We start from the raw sequence: 26,073 nt of genomic DNA, 5'->3' as shown, positions 1-26,073 counted from the left end.
ACATTAACACAAAGTTGGTAAACTCATTTTCTACGGCAGACCTACCAAATATCTTTGCAATTGGCATGGGTCACATTCAGCAAAAGAGAGGTAGAGAAGCAGAGTGATTAAGGAAAGAAATCACAGACTCAAGGCCTAAGCAAGTGAAGGCAAGGCACTAATGATGAAGTAATTAAAATCAGTGATGCATAAGAGGTCTTAAGCAGAGGAGTTCAGCTATCTGAGAGAGTTGTGGGGTTGGAAGAGATTACAGAGATAGGGAGGGATGAGGCCATGAAGGGACATGAAAACAAGGATGGGAATTTTAAAATAGAGGCCTGATTCCAACCAGGAGTGCATTGGAATAGTCAAGTCTATTGATAACAAAGGCATGGATGAGGGTTTCAGCAGCAGTTGAGCTGAGGGAAGAGTCATGCTAAGTTACAGACATCGAAATAGACAATCTTGGTTATCATGCGGATATGTGATCAAATATGACACCAAGTTGTGACCAGTCTCGTCCAGCCTCAGACAGCTGTCAGAGAAAGGCATGGAGTCAGTGGCAATGCAACGGCTTTTGTGGTGGGAGATGAAAACAATGGCTTCTGTCTTCCCAATATTTAGTTGGAAGAAATTTCTACTCAGCCAGTACTGGATTTCATTCAAGCTGTCAGACAATTTAGTGACAGGGAGGGTGTCGGGAGAGGTGCTAGTGAGGTAAAGCTGGCTGTCATCAGTGTGCATTTGAAACAATAATATGAAGAGCACAAGAAGTCTGAGAGGGATTGCGCAAGAAGAATGAATCTTTGATTGAAGGAACGGAAAATGCAAATGAGAGTTTGGGGCTATGATGGGGAGGTGTGTACTTAACTCAGCTGAGTGCAGGAGGAAGGGGTTGGTGGTTTGTGAAGGAGTAGCCAGCTGGGAAAGATCCCAGAGGTCCGAAAAGACGGGCTTAGAAAGTTCCCCTGCTCCTGAGTCAACCGTGAAGGTTTGGGTGGAGGCACTTGGGCGAATTTTCTAATAGCCAATCTGAGCCCTGCGCCTTCAGGCTGGATCCAGCCTGCCTGCTATATGTTTCATATCCCTGATGACACAAAAAAACTGCAACATTGTGGGTAGAAAACTTTTATTGCAAATTCAAACAGATAACAGGAAACTCTGAAATCTGCAATGTGTCTCAGTTTGTTTTCACTTTGTTAAACACCCAGGATGTTGTCAATTAACACGCTAAAACAGTTGCACAAGCATTGACTTGTGGCACAATGCCGCAATACACTGGGACTAGATGGTACTGCTGTTGAGATCACACAAGCTCCACCTGCAACCAGGCTGTGGTTCAAGAGCAAACTGTGATACACAGACTCCATCGACGGGGGCGTAACCTCCTTGAAGCCTGGTTCTCTGGGAGCTTCTAGCCATTGCCACTAGGGTGGACAAAGTCTCCAGATAACAACCTCATCTTGCTGCTATAAGACCAGCTTTGAACTAATTCTGCAAATCCTCCTTTCAGCTAGCTGAAGCACCTGAACTTCAACACTTACATGAAGGAACCCTCACTGGACTCTAACAGTCACATGAATTAATATTCCTATTTCTTTTCATCGTTCCAAATTAGTCCTAGTAGTAAAACAATTTTTTCATATCCCCTTCTTGTGTGTTGCAATGACCATCCCCTGGGTTTGAACATGTGAATAAACAACACTTCTGACTTAATCCTAACGACAGTTTGCTGCGTGAAGAGATAAACAGAGTTAACGTTTCGAGTTGGTAAGACTCCTCTTCAGAGTGAAGAAGAGTCATACCGACTTGAAACGTTAACTCTATTTTATCACTCCACAGATGCTGTTAGACCTGCTGAGTTTTCCCAGCATTTTCTGTTTTTTTTCAGATTTCCAGCATTCACAGTATTTTGCTTTTATCTGAGAGTTTGCTGCAAGTCATTTCAAAATATTCAAAAAGCAAAACACCTCTGTTTATGGACAGATGGCAAGAAAAATAAAGGAGTTCAGTTTGCCTCCCTCCCCTATCCATAACAGGATTGTTTTATTTCTTATTATATATAAATGACCTGGGCTTGGAAATGGCTTCTTTTTGTGCTGTAAAATTCTATGCTTTTAAAGAAATGGAGTTTACGGATGCCACTTCCATCTTTATCCTTACAGAGTGGTAGATAATAATACCAGACAGTGAAAAGAGAATATTCCCATTGCCATACAATTTTAAAAATTGTTTCTGAAAGTCAAAGAAGAGGGATGTTCTGGAGAGGGGTGTATGCTAGGGAGGAGATAATGGGGGAGCGCAGATGCACAAGGTTACTGAAAGACTTATTCGCACAACTGTGGAGTGCATAAAAAATTGCCATTATGCTTCAATGTCCAATTTATTGAGCATAACATGGGATTAATATCTGTACATAGCACAATAAAAAGTAACTGTCTTTCAGTGAAATAGTGTTGTTATAGATGATAGATGAACATGGAAACAAAATTTAATGATACGTAGGAAAAATATCTAGAAGACATTTCATGACATGAAAATCAGGAAAAGTCAATGACTGATAGGCATAATGGAGTACCAATACATTATAGAGCAGTCGCTCCCAATGCGATGTGGGTTCATAGGACTATACATGGAAAGCACACACTGTCAAAAGCACACCTATCAACTCACACGTCAATCAATTCATCCACACACAGGTTCGACAGTGTCATGTGGCCACCCATCAGACGATCAATCGAGTGTATCTACTATACATAGTGAAGATTAGTGTATTTTCCATTCTGGCCAGGTAAGTCAATTTAAGTTTTAGATAATCTCTACCAACCATGTCAATCTTCGTAGGCAGCAGAAATTTTAAAAATCAGCAAGTCTCCCAACTTTAACATGTCATCAAAGAATGTTCCAACTGACAATGTAAAGCATAGCAATGGAGGGAAGCCCAAGATGACAACAACATCTAGTATTCAAATAGTGCCTTGAATGTAATATCTCAAGGCATTTCACAGGAGAGTTGTAACTTAAAATTTGACACTGAGTCACATGATTGTATGGAAGAGTGCAAGAGCATGTTTTCTCTCACTTGCTCACAAAGATTGTGATAGGATCAGCAAAAAATTATGTGCTTTAGCTTAAAACAGCTAACAAGAGTGGTTATTGCGGGTTCTGGTTTCTCATTCTGAAATGCACTGACTAGCCTGATGAGAGCTGAATTCTGATGCAAACTGCCAAACACATAACAGCTCACTGACCATTTCTGGGAATGGATAAAGTTTAATCTGTAATACTGTATTCTTAGTAGCTGATACTTTATTTGGTCATGCTGCTTACAGAATTACAAAGACCATATCCCTGAACTACACATGCAATGAACGTTGGATACTGCTAGCTTATGACAATTGTCAATAGTTTGCCTGTGGCTTCTCGTTTCTTAATTGCACAAGCTGCAAGAAATGACCAGCTTTAATCACTGACTGTTCACTGGAGTGTATAGTTCCAAGCGAACTGAGAGAAATACAATCCTGAGGGACTACAACGTATTTGCAGTTAAAAGAGATCAACACCTAATCAATGTGGTATTGGAGCTAATTGGAATCATAGCGTGAAGCTTTCTATTCAATACGACTTCATATCTCACCCTGTTTGGTAAAACAGAATAATCCCTCTGCACCTGTTGTGTATTGAGATATTTCAATACAGCAGCACCCTTTGTAAACTTAAAACCAGTAGGTAAGACCATTAATACTTTCTCTGTTTCAATTATTTGAGAAGAATACCTTTGGTTTTAGGTTAAGTTTCTCTGTCGCTGATGAACAGAGGGCTTGATTGTAACCTAACTCACTGGGCAAGGAAAACAAGTGATTGTGTAGCGAGAGATAGACCAGATAATTACAGGCCAGTCAGTCTGACCTCGGTAGTGGGCAAATTATTGGAAGTAACAGGGAGGATTGATGAGATTAGTTCAGTTGATGTGGTCTACGTGGATTATAGCAAGGTTTTTGACAAGTTCCGCATGGCAGACTGGTTATTAAAATAAAAGCCCATGGAATCCAGGAGAATGCAGCAAGCTGCATACAAAATTGGATCAGTAGCAGGAAACAAAGGGTTTCCAGTGGGGTTCCGTAGGGCTCAGTACTAGGTCCCTTGCTTTTTGTGGTATATATTAATGAATTGTAAGTAAATGTAGGATGAATAATCAAGAAATTTGCAGATGACACAAAAATTGGCTGTGCAGTTGGTAGCTAGGAGGTTGTTGTAGACTGCAGGAAGACATCAATGGACTGGTCAGGCGGACAGAAAAGTGGCAAATAGAATTCAACCCAGAGAAATGAGGTGATGCATTTGGGGAGGTCAACCAAGTCAAAGGATTACACAATAAATAGGAGGATACTGAGAAGTGTAGAGGAAGTGAGGAACCTTGGAGTGAATGTCCACAGATCCCTGAAGGTACCAGGACAGATTGGTAACGTGGTTAAGGCTTACAGAATCCTTTCATTTATTAGCTGAGGCATAGAATATAAAAGCAGGGAGGTTATGCTGGAAAGTATAAAACATTAGTTAGGTCATACCTTGAGAACAGTACCATATGCAGTTCTGGTCACCTCTTCACAGAAAGGATGTAATTGCATTAGGGAGGGTATGGAGAATATTTACAAGGATGTTGCCAAGACAGGAAAATTGCAGCCATGAGGAAAGATCAGATAGGCTGGGGTTGTCCTCCGTGGAACGGAGAAGGCTGAACGGAGATTTGTTTGAGACTAACAAAATTGAGAGGGGCATGGATAGAATGGATGGGAAGTGCCTATTTAGCAGAGAGATCAGTGACTAGACGGCATCGATTTAAAGTGATTGGTAGAAGGATTAGAGAGGAGATGGTAAAAAAATGTTTCACCCAGAGGGGTCTGGAACTCACTGCCTGAAAAGCTAGTAGAAGCAGAAACCCTCAACTCATTTAAAAGGTGTCTGGATATGCACTTCAGGTGCCGTAACCTGCAGGCCTACGGACCAAATGCTGGAAATTGGAATTAGGCTGACAGGCTCATTTTTCGGTTGGTGCAGACACAATGGGCCAAGTGGCCTCTTTCTGTGCCACAAAACTTCAACGATTCTAAACAGAACTACAGTCAATTGTTTTATACTAAATACTTTCTATCCAGTACATTAAATGTGGTTAATTTTTCATTTTTGTTGCCTGATTTCTTCACACCCAGGTGGTTTATTGAAATGCGTATTTGTCTTTGTCATTGTTGGCTGTCCCTCGATTCGAGGGTGACATCTACTCAGGGATGAGTTTCTGCCATGGATCTGCCATGGCATCAACAAACCCTCCAAAATGTGAATTAGATGTTGGGAGATCTGTGGTTTCTCAATTCCTTCCCCCAGTCTCTTATTGATAAGTTAATATTCTTCTTTCCTAGAATATGTTCTCATTTTACTCATATTCCCCCATTGAGCAGTGCATCCCCTGGTAAATATTGGTCCTGTTCATCACTGACCCAGGTAAGAAAATGTCTGCTTAAAATTGAGAGTAACTGGAACAATACATTTAAAGTGTGAATGTTGCGTTCTGTAATGAAATGTCAGTGTGCAAGAAGCCTCAGGCAGATTGGATGTTGAGTGCAACGCATGAGCAGGAATACGGACTGTAATCGTACTCCCGCAGAACCCTTCCAACAGTATGATGTTTTGTGTTCCAGGTCTGAGACAGGCTGATGGGAATCTGCAGGTGAATGGAATTCTGGGACAGTCAGTTACTTTACCGGTAAATTTACCATGGACAGACCCTTTGATAATTACCTGGGACTTCAGAAACTCATTCACTGCAAAAAAGATTCTTGTATGTACAAAACCTCGAAACAAGCCAGCAGAATGTAACAATGACCTTTGGCAGAGGGTCAGGTTAAACCTCAGTGACTACAGCCTGGAAATATAGACCCTAATAAAAAGTGACCAAGGTCAGTATGAAACTAATGCAAGATCAGAACAGGACGTTCACAAAGAAGTGGTGGAACTGCAAGTTGATGGTAATCACCTTCCTTGTGTCAGATCACTGCCCTGATCCATCAAATCAAGCAGGGTAAAAGTTACAGAAAATAGGAATGTCAGTCAGGAAGTTCTGGGAATGAAATTAAAGTAAATCTGCGCTTATTTAAGATAACCATTATTAATTACTTTGGGATTAACATTTGGAATTTAAAATCTCTGATGATGAAACTCAGTTTGCTTATGGGATATTCACAGAAGGAACATTGACAGGATCACTGAGACTACATATACAATAGTTTGACAGACTGTCAGATTAGTTAATTGGTGTGGTTTTTTTGCTTTCTTAATAGTGAGACTAGAGAGTGATTCTAAGTCCCTGTATATTATACTGAATCCCCTACCCCACCCACCCACCCACCCACATGATATGAATTTTCAGTCAGGACAGATGGGGACCATGATTATGACTTGCAGCTCTATTGCCTAATTAGATTCAGAAGTGTGCTCTGCTTGTCTGGTCTGTTATGTGACGAAAAGCCAAGAGCTCTGGCAATATCCAGGCCAATATTCCTCCTTAAACCAACATTACCAAAATCATATTAACTTGTCATTTGTCTCATTCATCAGCTCCTATGATACCCAGATTAGCTACAGAGTGGCTCCATTTTAGGGCAATTTCTCCCTCACTTACCTTGAGAGGCATCCTGCTGCTGTGTTCAAGTTGGAGGCATCTTATTGACCCTCCTACTTCCAAAGACTGCCCACATTCTTAATGGCCCGTTGGCAGCAGGTGTGCTTGGCAGCGTGAGCGGACAATACAGCGAGAAGGCAAAAAGTCGGTTTTATGTGAAATCAGGTCGCAACCATCTGCTCCGCCCGTCAATGGCAGGCCATATTTCCCATCGCCACATCGGGAACCTAATTTCAATACTTTAGCATCTCATTATAAGTTCTGCTCGCTGAATCATCCCCCCGCATGTCAGATCATCCGAGCATGTGGACATGTTCCACAACTGTACATAAGCGATGTGCACCTGGCGAGCTGCTCTTCACTTGGGACTTTGAGGTTTGCCTCTACCTTGCTTCAGTCAGCACTTGTGGTCATCAGCGCGAACTTCACAGGCAGCACCACATCATTTTTAGGGATGGGGCTCATGGGCAGGTCTGTATGTACCAGGCCAGCCATGAGGTGAGGGTGGCATTTCAATAGCTGCAGGACTAGGGCTTACTTGGGGAAAGGGGTGAAGTGGCCTCAGGCAAGAGAAGAATCTGCAGGGCGAAGGCTGTACTGGGGAAGGAGGGGGTCTCAGGGTGTGTGTAGGGCACATGTTCATCTGTGCAAGTGGCCTCAAGATGATGAGGGCTGAGGAGGCAGTCTTTAGAGGAGATGAGGCCAGATGGAGATGTGAGGGTGTGTGTGAGACAGTGAGTGGCGATGTCCCTTGAGCTGGCAGTAAGTGAGATGTCAGTGAATGTGTGATGGCCTTGTGAGTATGTGAATTTAGACTGATGGGATGGTTACCTTACCCTGGCAGCACGGATGAGATCACTCATCCTCTTTCTGCACTACATACCAGCCTCTTCTGTGCAGCGTTGGCACTGACCACCACTGTCACCTCCTCCCAAGCCAGCATGGTGAGATTGATGGACCTCCTATGGTCAGAATGGGGGTGGAAGACATCATGATGCCCTTCCAAAAGGCATTCCAGTGACAGGACACTGAACTCTTCTTGGCTTTCAGGGCCATGTCTTTACAGGAGCAGTCCTAAAGCTGCAAGCATTGAGAACTGTGTGCACCCAGTGTGAGGAAGCAGTGAGGTAACAATTCAGAGGACGCCAGCCAGTGAGACAGTGTGTTTCCTGTGGCTGCCTAATTTTTCACACCCGCTACCACACTTAGTGCAATTCTGGACAATTCCACCCAGTGAGCTCACCCTTTGGTCACTGATTGGCCAAATTGGGGAAAAATCACAGATGAGTGACTGTTTCCCATACAGTGCCAGCTTATGACCCTCATTTGAGGCCAATGGCTGGTTGATGATGCCTGCAGAGAAAATCCTGACACTTGCGTCACATCATTGCTTTTCTCCTTGAAATTGAGGGAGAGTAGAAGTTACAGAGAGTGGGAATCTCAGTGAGGAAACACTGGGAATGAAAGTCAAGTTGATTTGCAATTATTTAAGTTAAGCATTCTTAATTTAGTAAAACTAAAGAATGGCTCCAATGACTCCAAGTTCCTCTGCATGACACAGAAACCCTGCCCACCCACATGACATGAATCTGCAGTCAGAACAGATGGAGACCAATGACTATTACTTTGCAGCTCTATTGCCTAATTAGATTTAATCCAGGGCTCTGACTGCCAGGTCTGGTATTCAGGCAGATGTTGAAGATCACACTGAATTATCTGAAGAAAAGCAACAAGCTCCTGTGATATTCTGGCCAATATTATTCCTTAATCCAGCATCATCAAAGTTAAATTAACTCGTCATTTATTCTCATTTGTGGGTTCCTGATGCGTGCAGATTAGCTGCAGTATTCGCCTGCATAACAACAGTGACTGGACTTCAGAGATATCTTTGGGGGTCAGAGAGAAATTTACAACATTTTTTTACCCAAATGGGCCATGGTTTTTAAACTGTTTTTCACCTCTGTGAAGCAATCACGTGGCTTTGGGTGGAGTAGAGGGTGTATATATTGGGATGCATACAGTATAATAATTATACAGGATGCGTTGGATTGATCAGAAGGCTTTTTCCTGTCCAGCATTACTAGTATCTTTGTAAGTGCTTTCAACATTTCTGAGGAAAGTAACAAGATGCTGGATATGTACAAATGATATTTTAAATAGCATTTTAAAAATGTGCTCATCCCACATGTGCACCACTCCACCCTGCTAACAAGATTTTATTCACTTTCAGAACGTGTATCAAATCCGAGAATACAACTGATCAGCAGTGTCTTCTGAAAATGGAATCTGTAATGTTACCCTGAGCTGTTCAGTGGAAAGTGGCAGTGACCTGATGTACAGCTGGTAGACAGGAGGAGAGCTGGTCACACCTGGTGGGCCATACATTGTGACCGACAGTGGGAGGAAACTCAGCATGTCCATAAATCTACACAAAACCAGCACAGTTTACAAGTACACGGTTAGAAACCCTGTTAGTGAGAAGACTGAGAGCGTGGTCCTCACAGGGCCCTACTGTAAGCAACCAATTAAGCTTATTTCATAGGAGCTAATGGAGCCGCGACTCCAATTAATAATTGAAATACAGGAATGGTTGTCAAATATAATTTGAGTTGGTAGCTTTTATTAACTCAGAGGGTTGGTTTAACATGACCTTGCAAATTAAACATCTACGCAATTTAAAGGAAGTTACAAATTCACCTTGGGTGGTATTACGTTGGCCACCCATTACGCATCCCACTGGATATTCAGTTCCACTGAAGCTGACAAAATTGATTACTAAGCAGGGCACATACGGGAGTCCAATGCAATACTATTTGCAAAACTGCCCAAGACTAATTTCTATCACCAGCTAAATGGTTCCAGATTATTCTGCAACAAAACCTAGCAATCATCAATGGAAAGGATCATTTGACAGGGTGTAAAAGAGGCAGGAGATCCACTGGTGCCAGTTTTCTGCCAGTGATGACAGTTAAAATTATCCTATCTTAGAGTGTCAGCAATTAAAATACTCATTATAGATATTTTCAGTGGATATATTGCCATTATACAAAATATTGCAGTAATATTAAACTTGATTATTGATCCCTCAGCAAGGGATCAAAATCAAAGCCTAACTTATGGTCCCTTTTGTGTATCTTTCTAGGCAGAGGAAAAGAGAAGGTAGATGGCACTCTGCACTCAGTTCAGATCCTGGGAATACGAGCTGTGATATTCACAATCACTCTCATCATCACAAACACTGAGGTCTGTGTCTGAGAGCAAAGAACAGTTGAAGGAAATTAAAGTAAAAGTTTGTTGTATGTATGCAGATTAACTGCAGTGTTCACCTGCATAACAACAGTGACTGGGCTTCAGAGATATCTTTGGGGGTTAGAGAGAAATTTGCAAGAGTTTTTACCCAAAGTGGCCAGGGTTTCTAAACTGTTTTTTGCCTCTGTGAAGTAGTAACATGGCTTTGGATAGAGTTGAAGATGTATATATTGTGATACATAAGGGATAATAATCATTTAGGATGGGTTGGATGGATTGTTCGGAAACAATCTAGTTTGTCAGAGGAATCTCTACACATTGGAAATTTACAGGAAAAATACAGTAACCTTTGATGGTTAATATTCAAAGATACTGACAATAGGATTAATACAGCCACAAGCCCAAGTTTATTCTTTATGCTTCAGCTGATCATGACCCTTGAACCTGGAGATCACTTCAACATAATTCCCGTGTGTCATATGCAGGAGGCACATTAGAAAATGGAGAATATAAAAAATCATGAAAGAAGGATAATATGTTTAGCCCTTCACAAACTTGGTACAAGATGCCCTCTGATGCTCTCCACTCAAATCATGCTAATTCCTGTATGGAGGTCCTGCAGACTGTCCCCATTCCCTCAACAGACCCTCTAAAATATGCCTGCTCAGAGTCTCTACCTAAACAAATGCAATTTTTTTGGGAAGGTTCCATAGGTGAGCCCAGCATAACCATCAAAATTTCATGCTTTTTTTCATTATCATAATACCATCTGTCAGAATCCATGGTGAGATTCACTGTTTGTGTATAATGGTAATCTGCTGTTATAATTCTACAGGTAGTGAGATATGTTTTACAAATGCATGTAACCTTGGACTGTGCAGAGACAAATGGGTTTGCTTTCCTTGAAACAACAACTTAGACTTATATTACCCCTTTAACGTCCCAAGGCATTATAAAACAAAATATGACACCGAGCCACATAAAAGATTAGGTCAGATGACCAAAGAGGTAGATTTATGGAGCGCCTTAAAGAAGAAAGTGAGGTAGAGAGGAGGTGGTGTAGGGAGGGAAATACAGAGCTTGGTTCCTGTGCAACTGAAAGGTCCGGCCACAAATGGCGAAGCAATTAAAACTGGGGATGCCCAAGAAGCCAGAATTAGAGAGTGCACATATTTCAGAGGGTTGTGATCTGGAGGAGATTACAGAGATAGAAAGAAACAAGATGATGGAGGGATTTGAAAACAAGGATGATAATTTTAAAATTCCCTGGAAGTCATTGTGGCTCAGTAACCACAGTAGTGATAGGGGAATGGGGCTTTGTGCAAGTTAAGACAGGGGCAGCAGTGATTTGGTTGATCTCAAGTTTACAGAGAATAGAACCTGAAAGATCAGCCGGGAATGTTTTAGAATAGTTGTGTTGAGACATTAAAAAAAAATGGATGAGTGCTTCACCAGCAAAAAAGCTGAGGCACGAGGTGGATGATATTACAGAGGTGCAAACAAACGATCCTGGCAATGACACAAACATGTGGTCAAATACAATGGCATGCTGTGACCGATTTGGTCCCGGTTCAGACAATTGTCAGGAGGAGCAGGGAGTCAGTGACAGTGGAATGGATTTTGAGGCTGGGGGCACAAACAATGGCTTCTGTCTTCCCTAGATTTAGTTAGGGGAAATTTTTCTTCCTCCAGTAGTGGACGAGCAGCCTGAAACACTAGTGACAGGAACGGTATTGAGAGAGATGGTAGTGAGGTAGAGCCAGGTGTCATCAGCAGGCATGTGAAACGCCGTGTGAAACACAATTGGTTGGAGCACAACAGCTTGAGAGAAAGAGCACTGGAAAAGGATGAATCTTTGATTGAAGGAGGAGGCAGTGCAAGGGGCAGTGGGGGTGGTGGGTAGGTTTGTACCAACACTGCAGTGTATGGCAGGAAGTGGGTGCTGGTTTATGGGTGTTAACCTGTTGAAGACCTGAGCGCTTGGAAAAAAAGGATTTTTGAAAGTTGCACTGCTCCTGAGTCAACTGTCAAGGTTTGGCTGCGGACACTTGAGTAAATTTCTAATAGTTAACCCGGGCTATGGTGGTGGTGGTAGGGGGGAATTCTGCAGGCTGGTAAAACCTGCCTGCCAATGTTTCACATCCCTGATGCAAAAAATAGCAACGTCGTGGGTTGAAACTCTTAGTCACAAATTAAATCCGACAACAACAACAGAAACTTTGAAATCTGCAATGATAAGCCTCAACAGTTGAAGCACTGACTTGTGGTGCTTCACCGCCACACACAGGAACCAGATGGTACTGCAGCTCAGCTTACCCAAGCTCCGCTTGCAACCAAGCAGTGGTTCCACAGCAAACTGTAATAAACATACTTCCAGCTCTGGAGTGTACACAGAAGAAATGATCTAATGGTGAATTTAAGGTCTAATGCAAACAATTTCCCACCTCATTTTTAATTGATTTATTTTTTATTTGTGTACCAGCAAAGAAAACTTAGACAATTTCCTAGATTTTTTTCAATCTTAACTGGAATGTCTAAGATGCGCAGTTTGTTTCAATCTGAGTGGCTAGAAGGAGAATCAAATTGGTGCTTGGAGAAGCATAGCTAACAAGGGATAGATTTGTTAAAGAGAAATTGTGTTCCTTTGAACTTCACTCGGAGGTCAAATTATATTTTACCAACTACCCATTCCCACTCTCTCTCTGTCTGCGTTAAGTGTCATGGTTCTCACTCATGGGCTGCTTATCTCAGCTAAATGGCCTAAATCTAGGTCTTCAAGGGTTGAGTGTAAACCTCTTCAATGCCCAGTGCAAAATGGAGTCATTGATAAAAAATAATCTGGAATCTGGGTTTGCTGTGTGAAAGTTAGCGACAATGAAGTTTCCTAAGTTTGCAGGAATTCCTAACAACAAATGAAATACTGTTGCACGACAGAGTTAAAAGTGAATGCTCACTGGGTTACGCAAACAGCTGGGTCTGCACACTTGGACAAATTTTTCGGCAGTACCCACATTGCAAAACTTGTCAATAATTGAGAACAAGAGAACCTCCTGGACATTACAACTGATTGCTGACTCAAGACTGAGCTCCAACAAAAGCAGTTGAATAAGTTTTGTGTCCAAATTCAAGCAGAGTTCCCCAAAAAGTCAGACAGGCCTTTTAAGAATTCAGCAAGATCTACTACAACTTATCTGTGTGAAAGTAAATTTTCATCACTCACTGGAATGAACTCAACGTATCATCTGCATTTGTGTAGAACACAACTTACAACTCAACTATCACTCTAAACAATGTCTCTAAGCTCAAACAAATAAGCTCGTGTGACACATTAATGACGAGCAGTACTGTTTACTGTATCCATTGTTTAAGATTATATGTATGATACTTGGTACATTTTGGACAATTTTTGGGCATTAAAGGGGTTATTATATTAAATCTATATCCTGATAGGGGTACGTGGACAGGTGTTTGATCTGAAAAATATATGCAGTAAATAAATTTGAGTCTCTGATCTACAGTATTCATTTGATTGCTATATTGTTAACAGGTTACATTTATAAAGCACCTCTAATATTGGCAACTGTCTCAAGGCATTTCACAGAAGCCTCATCAAATAAAAAAATTGACACAGAGTCCAGTGCTGATGATCTAAAGTTTACTTAAGAATATAAAAAAATAGGAGTAGACCATACAACCCCATGAGCCTGTCACTGCCTCAAGTCCAATCTCTTGCCCACTCCTCACAGCCCTTGACTCCCGGACAGATCAAAAATCTATCTTTCCAGGATTTGAATATGTTCAGTGATGGATCATCCATTGCTCTCTGGGATAGAGAATTTCAAAAACTCAGAACCCTCCGAGTGAAGAAATTCCTCCTTATCTCAGACCTAAATGATCGACCACCCCACCAGGGGAAACCAACCTCTGTGTCAAACACGTTAAGTTCCTTCAGAACCTTGTATGTTTCAATGAGATAACATCTTATTCTTCTGAACTGCTGATAAAACAGGCCTGATTTATTCATCCTCAAGTTAGCGCAATCCGCTCGTCTCAGGAACTAATCTAGTGAATGTATGCTGTACCACCTCGAAGACAAGTATATCCTTCCTTAGATATAGAGACAGCACAGTACTCCAGCTGTGGTCTCATGAAGCCCCCACAGAATTGCACCAAGACTCCAGTGTTACTGAAATAAAAGCCAACATGCCATTTGCCTTCCTAATTGATTGCTGTACCTCTGTTCTTTTTATGAGTACACACAAGCCTCCCTAAATTTCAACATTTAAAAGCTTCACATTTCTATAAAGTATTCTGCTCTGCCATTATTACCAAAGTGAATACTATACACTTCTGCACATCATACTCCATCTGCCAACTTGTTGCCCACTAATGTAACCCATCTATATTTCTTTGCAAAAATAAAAGCCAACTACTGCCGATGCTGGAAATCTGAAATAAAAATAGAAAATGCTGGAAAAACTCAGCAGGTCTAACAACATCTGTGAAGAGAAAGACAGAGTTAACGTTTTGAGCCCGTATGGCATTTTCTGTTTTTATATTTCTTTGCAGCCTTATTGTGCCCTCCTCACAGCTCACATACCCATCTAGCGATAGTACCAAAGGCAGTGTTGCTTGCCCAGTGCCAGGGTCCAGGACATCTCCTTGCAGCTGGAGAGAAACTTGCAGTGGGAGGAGAAGATCAAGTTGGGAGTGGTCTACATGGGGACCGCCGACATTGGTAGAACTAAGGAAGAGGTTCTGTTAACCAGGTATGAACAGCTAGGGGCTAAATTAAGCAGAGCCACAAAAGTAATAATCTTTTGATTACTTCCTGAGCCATGAGAAAATTGGCATAGGGTAAATAAGATCAGAGTTGTATATGTGGTTCAAAGATTGGTGTAAGAGAAATGGGTTTTGTTCATGAGGCTCTTGCACCAATACTGGGGAAAGAAGCTGCACCGATAGAATGGCCTTAACGTGAACAGCGCTGGCACCAGGGCCCTGGCAAATTGTAAAATTGCAGCTACAGGGGGGGCTTTAAACTAAGTAGGGTGAGGGGGAATGGAAGAGGAATCCTGTTCTGTCACATATTTCAGGTAAAATAACACAGTTTATTAGTTTTGAATTGGGTTTTATTTTGCTAGAGGGCATTTCAGTCCGTCTTCCATGGAACAACATTTCAACAACATCCTCCAACAGAATAGTGATACTCCTAACTTAAAGACCTGGGCTGTTTCAGCTTTTCATTTTTACTATGAAAATCCAGGAAAAAAAACTAGTGGGGACAAACGGAATTCAAAAAAGCCCACACACATTTGTGGGGAAAAAAATCTGTTTTAGTTTCACTATTGCTAAAACTTAAAACCCAATTAAGTACTTAAAATCAGACAGTCAAGCTGACTGACAACACACAATTATTTCCATTGTAAGACACAATTTTTCTGCTCATATTCAGTTAACAGACTTTTTCTGGGTCTTACTGCTGAACTCCAACTTAGGTAGTTCTTTTTTTAATAAAAACTAATAAGTAAATCTGCAGAATACATGTTTATGGTGCAGCTCCAGTCATTTATCTCCTCAATAACGGTCAGATGTTAAAATTCTTGGGAGCAGTTATAAAACTTGCTTCCAGCAAAGAATGTCTTTGGTGCATGCCTGAGTCAGCCTTTTATTGATGATCTCAGGTTTCAAGCAGCTTATATTGTGGTTAGCTATCAGTGTACTTCTGTCTTTTCTCCATATATAATTTGAGAAGAAAGGCTGACATTTCATCCATTATAAAGAATACAATCCTCACAGTAACATGCAAGGCCTCCTTACAAACATCCAATTCCATAGCCTTCATTTGTTGCCTCGCTGAAAGTCAGCCCAGTGATGCATGTTCATCATATCACTGCACACTGCTTGACACAAACAACATGAGATTATTCAGCCCTGTCAAGCTAATCTCGCCATTCAATTAGATCATGGCTCATCTGTTCCTTAACTCCATTGTTCTGCCACAGCTCTATGTCCTTTGACGTCCTTTGTGCATATTTGTAGATCTTGTTTTTATGTACAAGATGGTGGGAAATTTCTGTTTCATTTTCTTAACAGGGAATCAGTTTTTACAGATCTAACAAGCTGATAGAAATAACAGAATTTATCAATGGTACTTGGTAAAAGTCCTTAAAGATTGGCTGTCACATCATCTTCAAACAATGCCATTACATCTTTAATTTCCATCTGAACCCCTAGAGGAAGAAGAGAGGATCTCTGTTTAATATCTCATCAAAAGGCAGTACCACTGAACAATGTAAAGCACAGCAGTGAAGTGTGGCCTAAGATGGCAACAACAGAAAATCGCATCAATGTAGCACCTTCAACATAATAAAAAGTCCCAAGATAAGTTTATAGCAGGGTTATAAAACAAGGTTTGACACCAAGTCATAAGATTGTTTGAAGAAAGAGCAAGGTTTCTCTTACTTAACAAGGATGACAATAGGATCAGTCAAAAAGAATGTGCTTTGTTTAAAACAGATAATATCGCATTGTTTGTGTGGGCTCTGATTCCCCAGTTCTGTTGAAGGGTCATGAGGACTCAAAACGTCAACTCTTTTCTTCTCCGCCGATGCTGCCAGACCTGCTGAGTTTTTTCAGGTAATTCTATTTTTGTTATGTAAAAGCACAACCAGCTCACTGACCATTTCAGGGAATGGATAAGGTTTAGTCTGTAATATTCTACAGTATCTGATATTCTATTCTGAAATTCTCATTACAGAAGGACTAAAAATAAGGCTACTGTGTTCCACTGTGAGTCAAACCCGTGACCTCAGCCACCTTAAAGGACAAGGGCAGCAGATACATGGGAACTTCCACCACCTGGAAGTTCCCCTCCAAGCCACACACCATCCTGACTTGGAACTATATCACTGTCACTGGGTCAATGTCCTAGAACTCCCTTCTTCACTCTGGGTATACCTCTACCACATGGCCTGCAGCAGATCAAGAAGGTGGCTCACCACTACCTTCTCAAGGGCAATTAGGGATGGGCAATAAAAGCTGGCCGAGCCAGTGATGCCCACACCCTGTGAAAGAATATTAAAAAATGTTGGGTACTGTTTGATTGTGACAATTACCAATAGCTTACCCATGGCTTATCGTTTCTTACTTGCACAAGTTGCAGGAAATTGTTATCTTCAACCCAACAGATCTGCTGCTGGTTAGTGGAGTATATAATTACCAAGTGCTCAAAGATAAAAACGATCCAGATGGGCTGCGATGACATTGCAGTTAAATCAGAACAACACTCAATCAATGGGGTATTGGAGCTGATTGGGAACATAACGTGAAGGCTTCTGTTCAGTATGAGTTCAGGTCTCATCCTGTTTAGTAAGACAGAATAATCCCTCTGTAGCTGCTGTGTATTGAGGTGTCTGATCGTCTTCCATTTGATCAAGTTTCTCTGTCATTGATAAAAAGAGGGCTTTGGGGTGATAGTAACCTAACTCACTGGGCAGGGAACCCCAAGTGATCGTGTAGCATGCTGGTTTCGCACCCTAATCAATTTACTCCCATTGACTTCAACGGACAGTACAATCAGGTGAATGTAACAATTTTGCATCCACTGTCCCCCTCCACTGATCCTCAATTTCCCAACACGCAGGTTAATTCATCAATGCTTGGTCTTCTCAAGAACATTGGTTCAGTGACCATGAAATATTGCCTCATCCAATCTTCAAGTTAATGCACCAGTTGCCAGAACAGATCAGGCAATAACACATGCACCAATCCACCATACTGACTGGCCTTTTTCTCAAAGAAGGCGACAAAAATCTCCCTGCTGAGGAACTAGGGATGATTGCAATGATTGGGTGCTCCCGGGAAGGATGGGTAACACATCCCATAATATTATGAGAATTGGTATTGGATAGAAAATCCCAAATAACTGCCCCATGAGTTTCTGATCACAGTTCGTAAACATCACCATCCCTGGCCAAGACTAAGCAGAATTAGCCACAGTTCAAATGCCAGTTAAACAGCAAATTGCCAGAAATACTCAAAACAGACTCCACCACCGTAACCTGTAGTAATGAACAAATTGTTTTACACTAAATCCTTTCTATGCAATATATTAAAGGTGGTTAATTTTTCATGTTTGTTGTCTGATTTCTTCACACCAAGATGGATTATTACAATGTGCATTTGTCATCATCATTGGCGGCCATCCCTCAATTTGAGGATGACATCTACTCAGGGTCGTGAATTTCTGCAATGGTTCTGCCATGGCATCAGCAATGCCTCCAAAATGTCTATTGAAGGACAGGAGATCTGTGGTTTCTCAATTCCCTCCCCTGTTATTGATGTGTTAATGTTCTTCCCTCCTAGAATATGTTCTTTTTTATTCACATTCCCTCACTGAGCAGTGCACTTCCTAGTTAATATTGTTCCTGTTCACCACTGACCCAGGTATGAAAATGTCTGCTTAAAATCAAGAGTAAGTGGAACAGTATATTTAAAGTGAGATGATGCGTTCTTCGGCTGTAATGAAACATCAATGTGCGAGAAGCCCAGACAGATTGGGTATTGCTTGCAATGAACAAGAGCAGGAATAAGGACTGTAATCGTACCCCCATGATCCATAGCAACATTATGATGGTTTCTGTTCCAGGTCTGGAACAGGCTGATGGGAATCCCGTCTCTTTGCACCTGGTGAATGGCACTCTGGGAGAGTCAGTAATGTTACCAGCGAATTTTCCATGGGCAGCACTCCAGACACTCATCCACTGGGAGGATGATTCCAGTGTTTATGAAAACCAAAATGACCCACCAGATTGCCACAATGAGCTTCGAGAGAGGGTCAGGTTAAAACCCACTGACTATAGTCTGGAAATACAGACCGTAAAAGTGTCCAAGGTTAATGCAGGTCAAGACAGACCATTGCAAAGAAGTGACAGAATTGTAAGTTTACGGTAATCACTTGTTCAGTGACACATTGGCCAGGATTTGACATTGATCGGGTGGGCTCGGTGGAGGTGGGCAGGGGTGGTCGCAGAGCTGAACGCCACCCATGACTGGCTTGGCACCACGATTTCACACAGGTGGGCCAATTAAGGCAAGTGCTACCTGTGCAGGTGGGGGGAGGAAGGAGAGTCAGGTCCAGCACTCTTTCACACATGCACGCAAAAGAGCGCTTCAATCTCCCTGAGGCATGGAGCTGCCTCAGGGTGATTGAAGCGCTTTTTAAAGAAATTATTAAAAACATTAAAAATTTAATGAAACACGTTCCCTCATGTGACTGTGTCGCATGAGACGAGACATGTCTTTAATTTCAAAATAAAGTTCTTATACAATCAATATCAGCTTCAGGGAAGCTCATCCCGCTCGTGGATGAGGTTTCCTAAAAAATGTACAGGCCGCTTGGAGGACGGGCAGTGTAATCTTGGAGTTAATTAGTACATTAATGGCCTTAATAGGCCTTTCAATTATTGCACACCCATCGTATGAAATATCATGAGACAGCGTGGCGACTTGGGACACACGCTCAATGTCATCGTGCATCATTTTACGTTCCTGAATGTCATGCCCACCCCTGCACACAGAGTGTAAAATTCTGCCCATTGATTCCTTAAGTCATGGCCCTGCTCCATGAATTCAGGGAGAGTAAAAGTTACTGAAAATGGGAATGTCATTGAGGAAACACTGGGAATGAAAGTAAAGTCAATTATTTAAGTTAACCATTAGTTTTAGGTTTAACATTTGCAATTAAAAGTTACTAATGATGAAACTTACAGGTTGATAATGTAACATTCACAGGAGGAAACATTGACAGGATCGTTATGTCTACATGTATTGTAGTTTGATCGACTATCAAAATATTCTATCCCTGTGCTTCTTTGCTTTCTTTACAATAAGACTAGAGCATGATTCTAAGTTCCCGTGTATTATTTTCATGTTTAGAATACCATCTGACTCAACTCAATTCAGAAGTTCTGCTATCTTTATTGCAAGTGGGATGGAGTATAGAAGTAGGAAAGTATTGCTATAACTGGCTACAGGGCATTGGGTGAGAGCACATTTAAGTACTGTGTACAGTTTTAGTCTCCTAACGTAAGGAGAGATATACTTGCAATGAAAGCAGTTTAGAGAAGGTTCACTAGGCTGATTCCTGGGATGAAGGGGCTGTCTTAGGAATATAAGAAATAGGGCAGGAATGGGCCATTCAGCCCCTCAAGCCAGCTCCACCATTCAATATCATCTCTGATCTGGTTGTGGCCTTAGCTCCACTTTGCTGCCTACCTCCCATAACCCTTGACTACCTTGTCAATTAAAAATCTACCTAAGTCAGCCTTGAATATATTCGATGACCCAATCTCCAATGCTCGCTGGTGAAGAGAATTCCAAACACTAATGACCCTCTGAGAGAAGAAGTTGTTCATCTCCATCTTAAACATGAGGCCTTTATTTTCAAACTCTGTGTCCTAAATCTAGATTCTCCAACGAGGGGAAACATCCTCTCAGCCTCGACCCTGTCAAGCCCACTCAGAATCTTATTATGTTTCAATAAGATCACCTCTCATTCTCCTAATTTCCAATGAGTAGAGACTATGATGAAAAGTTGAGCAGGTTGGGCCTACAATCATTGGAGTTTAGAAGAATGACAGGTCATCTTACTGAACATAAAGAGATCTGAGGAAACTTGACAAGGTAGATACTAAGAGGATGTTTCCACTCGTGGGGGAATCTAGAACTACGGAGCACAATGTTACAAAAATGGAGTCTCCCATTTGAGATGGAGATAAAGAGGAATTTCTTCTTCTTGGTGTTAACTTTGGAATTCTCTTCCCCAGAGAGCAGTAGAGGCTGGGTCATTGAATGTATCAAGGCTGAGTTGCAGATTTTTCATCAACAAGAGTCAATATTTATGGAGTAGAGGTGGCAGCAGGAAAGTTGATACAAGGCCACAATCTGATGAGCCACGATTTTGTTGAATCATGTAGCAGGCTTGAAGAGCCAAATGGCCTACTCCAGCTCCTGTCTCTTGCTAAATTAGGGGGCACGTAACGAGGGTGATACAGTAACCACAGCCTTTAGTTTTCAGATAGACCAAATTGGTAACATTATAAACCTTTTCCTTGAGACTATCTTTAATTTCTCCATTAGCTACAGTTGGACCTCTTTTCCCATGGGTGTTTTATTCTTTAATAGTGTGGAAGGCAAGCTCATGAAATATATACAGATAGTTTTCTAAATCAATATGTTGAGAACCGACAAGGGTAAAGGCTATTTTAGATTATGTTAAATAGTATTGTGCAATGACAAGGTTAATAAATAACCATGTAGTGAAGGAGCCTCTGGAGAACAGTGATTCTAATATTATAGAAGTTAATATTGAGTGTGAATGTGATTTAGTTAAGCTTAAAATTAGGCTTTAAATCTGAATGAAGTAAATTACAAAGGCATGACGGGTGAGCTGGCCGAGACAGACAGGGGCAGTAAAAAAAATGACGACACATTAGAACAATGGGAACATCTTTATTTTCCAAGCTAAGGTTCTTTCTCCCTGCCATCTTTTACTACTAGGTCTACCCTCCCCCTGTACTTTATTGGCTGCGAAGTACTTGGGACACTTGGTGCATATGAAAGGAGCAAGTCTTTCCTTTTTGTTAAGTATCAGTTTTCCTCATACACTTAAACTATCAATATCTTCGTAATTTTATGCTCCCATCTATGCTATTTATTAAATCACTACCTTTGTGTCATTGGCAAACCTGGATATCTGACTCTACATTAACAAATATAGTTCAGACTCCAAAATAGATCCTTGTGGAGCATCATGAGATAGTTCCTTTCCATTCGAGTACATACTCATTATCTGTCCTCTCTAGCTTCTACCACCAAACAAATTTCCTAAGCAGATCAATAATTTGCTTTCAATTCCATGAGCTTTAATGTCAGCTAATAGTCTCTAATGTACGCCTTCAGTCTCCACTGAGTGTCCAGGAGAGCAAAATGAATTATCCGAGGTCAGGTTAAACTTTATCTCAAAGCACTGGAAAGGAACTTGTAAAGGGAATGGGAAGTACCAGCATCTTGATCCTGGTTGGAAATAACAATGAGGAGGTTGTGCTAAGGAAGCACAGGGAGCAAAGTATATTAAAAAGTAGGACACGGACTGGGAATCGCCAAATGGCTACCCAAGCTATAAGCCCATTGGAATTAAGCTGATCAGATTAGAGAAGTAATTGCATGGCTAAACAAGTGATATGAAAGAAGTCATGGCACCTTCTATAGTTTGCTATAGCTGGATACCTAATAGTGTCTCTGACCCTTACTGCAGGTGTTACAGACTTAAATTTTCTTCCCTATTGCATCATGTATAAATTCCTAGCCTTCGAGGCTCACATCCAGCTCCATATAGCTGTTATGCCTGCTTTACATAGTCATAGTCATAGAAATCTACTATTCACACCCCGAAAAGTGATGTCTGGATACAAGAAGGCATAGACATAAGAAGCACCAGTGCTCCTCTCTGTTGAAATTTTCTACAGGGCAAAAATCAACTTCTGCCGCACAACTCCAGGCTCCTTCCCCCCCCAGTTAGTTCCTAACCACCCACCCCAACACCACTGTATCATTCTCACCATCCAGCCTCACTTAGCAAATGGACATTAAACCAAAGAGTCGCTCTCCCCTTCCATTTTGAGTTTCACACCCCTCATAGCCCCATCTCACCTCTGATATTCGTACCAGTCAATGCTCCATATGGACTTCCATTCTGTATAAGCCTTATTTCATTTTCCACTTATTTCTGTGCCACCCTTCTCTCCTGTTTATAGTTCCATCTGACCTCTATTTGTGATCTCTTAAAACCTGGAACATTAACATATCTGTCCAAAGCTGTACGCTGAAGCCCCTAACCAATGTGCCTGAGGTGTCTTACTTTGCATGAGCAACAGTGATTTGCTGCAATCTTGGTGGGCTAAGATAACAGTAAAAACAGTATAAACTGGAATTTCCAATATTAATTATACATACGGTGAAGGGTATTGTCCTTGTTCCTAATATTATCTATAAGGGATCCTAAAATACAGCTACCATACAATGAATATGCACTGAGAGGTGTCAATTTTCAAATGAGACATGCCACGTCAATCCTCTCGGATGGATGGGATGAATCCCATGATAATATTTTGAAGAAGAGTAGGAGAGCTCCCCCTAGTGTCCTCACTAATATTTATCTTTCATCCAACATAACTAAAAATAAATTACCTACCACATTTCCTACAACAGTGACTCTACTTCAAGCTACTTCATTGGCTGTAAAGCGACTTGGAATGTCCCGAAAGGTGTTACATAAATGCAAGTCTTTCTTCTCTTTTAAGGCAAACTGATTTACATGGAACATTCAGAGTAATTTAATAGTTGGCTCCAATGTAATCATAATTAACACATCATTTCTATACAACCTAAATGGAATGAGTTAACCTCTTCTCACTAGCACCAAAGACAAAGTCAAACACAGATGCATGAACTAGTATTATGAGTATTACTATTGGGGGAGATGGTGGTGTAATGGTGATGTCACTGAGACCCAGGTGAATTCTCTTGGGACATGGTTTCAAATCCCACCATGGGAGCTGGTGGAATTTAAATTCAATAAATAAAATCTGGAATATAAAGCTAGTCTTTGTGATTATGGCCATGAAGCTATCATCAATTGTTGCAAAAACCCATCTGGTTCACTAATGTCCTTTAGTGTCCTTATCTGGTCTGGTCTACATGCGACTGCAGATCTTAACTGCTCTTTGAAATGGCCTAGCAAGCCACTCAGTTCAAGGGCATATTAGGGATGGGCAACAAATACCAGCCTTGCCAGTGACACCCACATCCCATGAAAGAATAAATGAAAAGAAACTTTGCTCAATCATTTCAATTAATAAAATCAGCATTATTGTAGTGTGCCAATGCATTAATAACAGGTACTGTGGTAGAGATTATTAAGCAAAGGAGTGTAAAGCATTACAGGAACAGGCATAATTTAAGGGGATTGCACTATTTCAAGATTGGTCAGGTTTGCTTGATTAGTGCTGCAAATAAGGATTAATGTCCAAATGCCAGATTTCAGGACTTTTCTGTTTTTTTATTTTGACAGTTGGGGGGAGGGGTAGGATATTTTCAATGCTAAGAAAAAAATGTTCTCCAAACTTTAAAGTACCTTGATGATAGGTGGTTAACATGCTAAAATATAACTTGTTTTTCCGATAGATTAAAAGGTTATGCATTATCATATTCAGGCAATCAAAAAACAGCATATACCCATTGCACTGGGAAGCCTTTTAATATGTCTGTCTGGGAGCCAAAAGGAGTCAGGCCTTTTGAAACAGGAAAGTTGTGAGGAAAGTCAAATTTCATTCAAGGAAAAATTGAGATCTTTCACTGAGGCAAATAAATCAGAAATGCTGGAGGTGAGTTAACTACAATCTGCAAGTCAATAATGTCGACACACAGCTGTTGCCCTGCTTGCCATGTTCTTTATTTTGTATTATTACATAAAGGCAAATTTTAGGGATTGAATTAAATAAATCTGATCATAAAGTCTGTACTATATGCCCATCCTTCTTCAAAGTGACTTAAAATTAACATTTGGCTTTGCCATAGCAAATGTTTGCTCAGCCCACCTTCAGCGAATAACACTAATTTCCAGTTCAGGTTACAGGGAATACTATTATACCCAATGGGCATCAATTGGAGGCACAGTGGGTAGCTTCCCTTCTCTGAGCAAGACGTTCTGGGTTCAAGCTCCATTCCACGACTTGATGGCCAAGGAAGGTGTGTTCATAATGTGGCCAAAAGGTTGAGTATCAACTTGTAAATCCTTCCAACATAAGCTGATGGCAGGCGGTAAGAGCGGGAGAGATTCCTGGTCAGCCATGTCATGGAAAGAAACTAGATTTCAATCATCACTTATCCATAGCTTCAAGCTGCAACATGTATGCAAAAGTATACATTGCCACAGCAACTCAGGCTCCTTGAGGAAAGGAGGGGGGCACAATTGGCTCACTCATCTGGGCAGATGCTGTGGGTCACATTAGTGCAAATAGCAGGGGGTTCGATCTCCATTCCAGATGGGGTAGAACTGGGACCTGCCTCCATGCCTGTAGTGGAGGTCGTAGCACTGCGGAGCGGATCTGCTTTTAGACTGAGAACTCAAAAAGAAGGTATTAACTAACACAAAATCAAGATGTTCATAATGTAACTAAAACGATGGAACGGCAATATAGCTCCAAGGCAGGATGCTGTGTGGCCTGGAGAAGAACATGTAGGTGGCTATGTTCCCATGTGTCTGCTGCCCTTGTCTTTCTGGACGTTTCTAGACGTTCTGTCAAAACAGCCTACTTGTCAAGTTGCTGCAGTGCATTGTGTAGATGGTACACAATGATGCCATGATGCTCAGGTGGTGGAGGGGGTGAATGTGTGAGGTTCTGGATGGTATGCCAATCAGGCAGGCAGCTTTGTCCTGGATGGTGCAAAGGTTCTTCAGTATTACTGGAGCAGCATTCATCCAGGCAAGTTAAATGGTGGGCAGGTTTTGGGGAGTCAGGAGTTGAGTTGCTGCATAATTCCCAGCCTCTGACCTGCTCTGGTAACCACAATATTTGTATGGCTGGTCCAGTTAGGTTTCTTGTCAGTGGTGTAAGAATCTGTAATATTTTTTGACTGATTTGATCACACTTTTAATTGAAATCTGTGGTTAAAAATTTATGGAAGCTATCCAACCCAGGGTGGGGGGAGGGGGGGGGGGGGGCATCAATAGTTTGAATGATATAGAGTGCTGTGGCTGTAACAGCTGCAGGCTGGGTTTGTTTCATCACTGATTAAAAAGTGTCACTGGCAACACCTTAAGGCACAAAAAAGTTGTAAAATGAACCAAAGCTAATAAACACTTGCACAGTGCAAATTTCAAGGCTGAATGCATGTGACCACAGACTGTTTCAGTATCTGAGAAGTCACGAGTGGTATGGGACACCATGCAATAAGTGGGCAACCCCACTTCTAATCTTATGTTGGAGGGAAGGCCATTGATGAAGCAGTTGAAGATGGCAGTGCCTAGAAACTCCTGCAGCGATGTTATGGGGCTGAGATGATCAGCCTCCAATAAACACAACCATTTATTTTTGTGCGAGGTA

The 26,073-nt window shown here is 41.4% G+C and overlaps 1 protein-coding gene across 6 annotated transcripts in view; it reads right to left on the bottom strand.

Annotated features, from left to right (window-relative positions):
• The window catches only part of LOC121291639 (RNA-binding protein 4B-like), a 109,199-nt gene that overhangs the window by 27,302 nt on the left and 55,824 nt on the right, over positions 1-26,073 (bottom strand). The window lies entirely within an intron of this gene.

Source organism: Carcharodon carcharias, chromosome 19, assembly GCF_017639515.1.
Source record: "Carcharodon carcharias isolate sCarCar2 chromosome 19, sCarCar2.pri, whole genome shotgun sequence".
Classification (NCBI taxonomy): domain Eukaryota; kingdom Metazoa; phylum Chordata; class Chondrichthyes; order Lamniformes; family Lamnidae; genus Carcharodon; species Carcharodon carcharias.
Note: the sequence above shows the minus strand (reverse complement) of the source record. Positions and strands in the feature narration are given on the sequence as shown.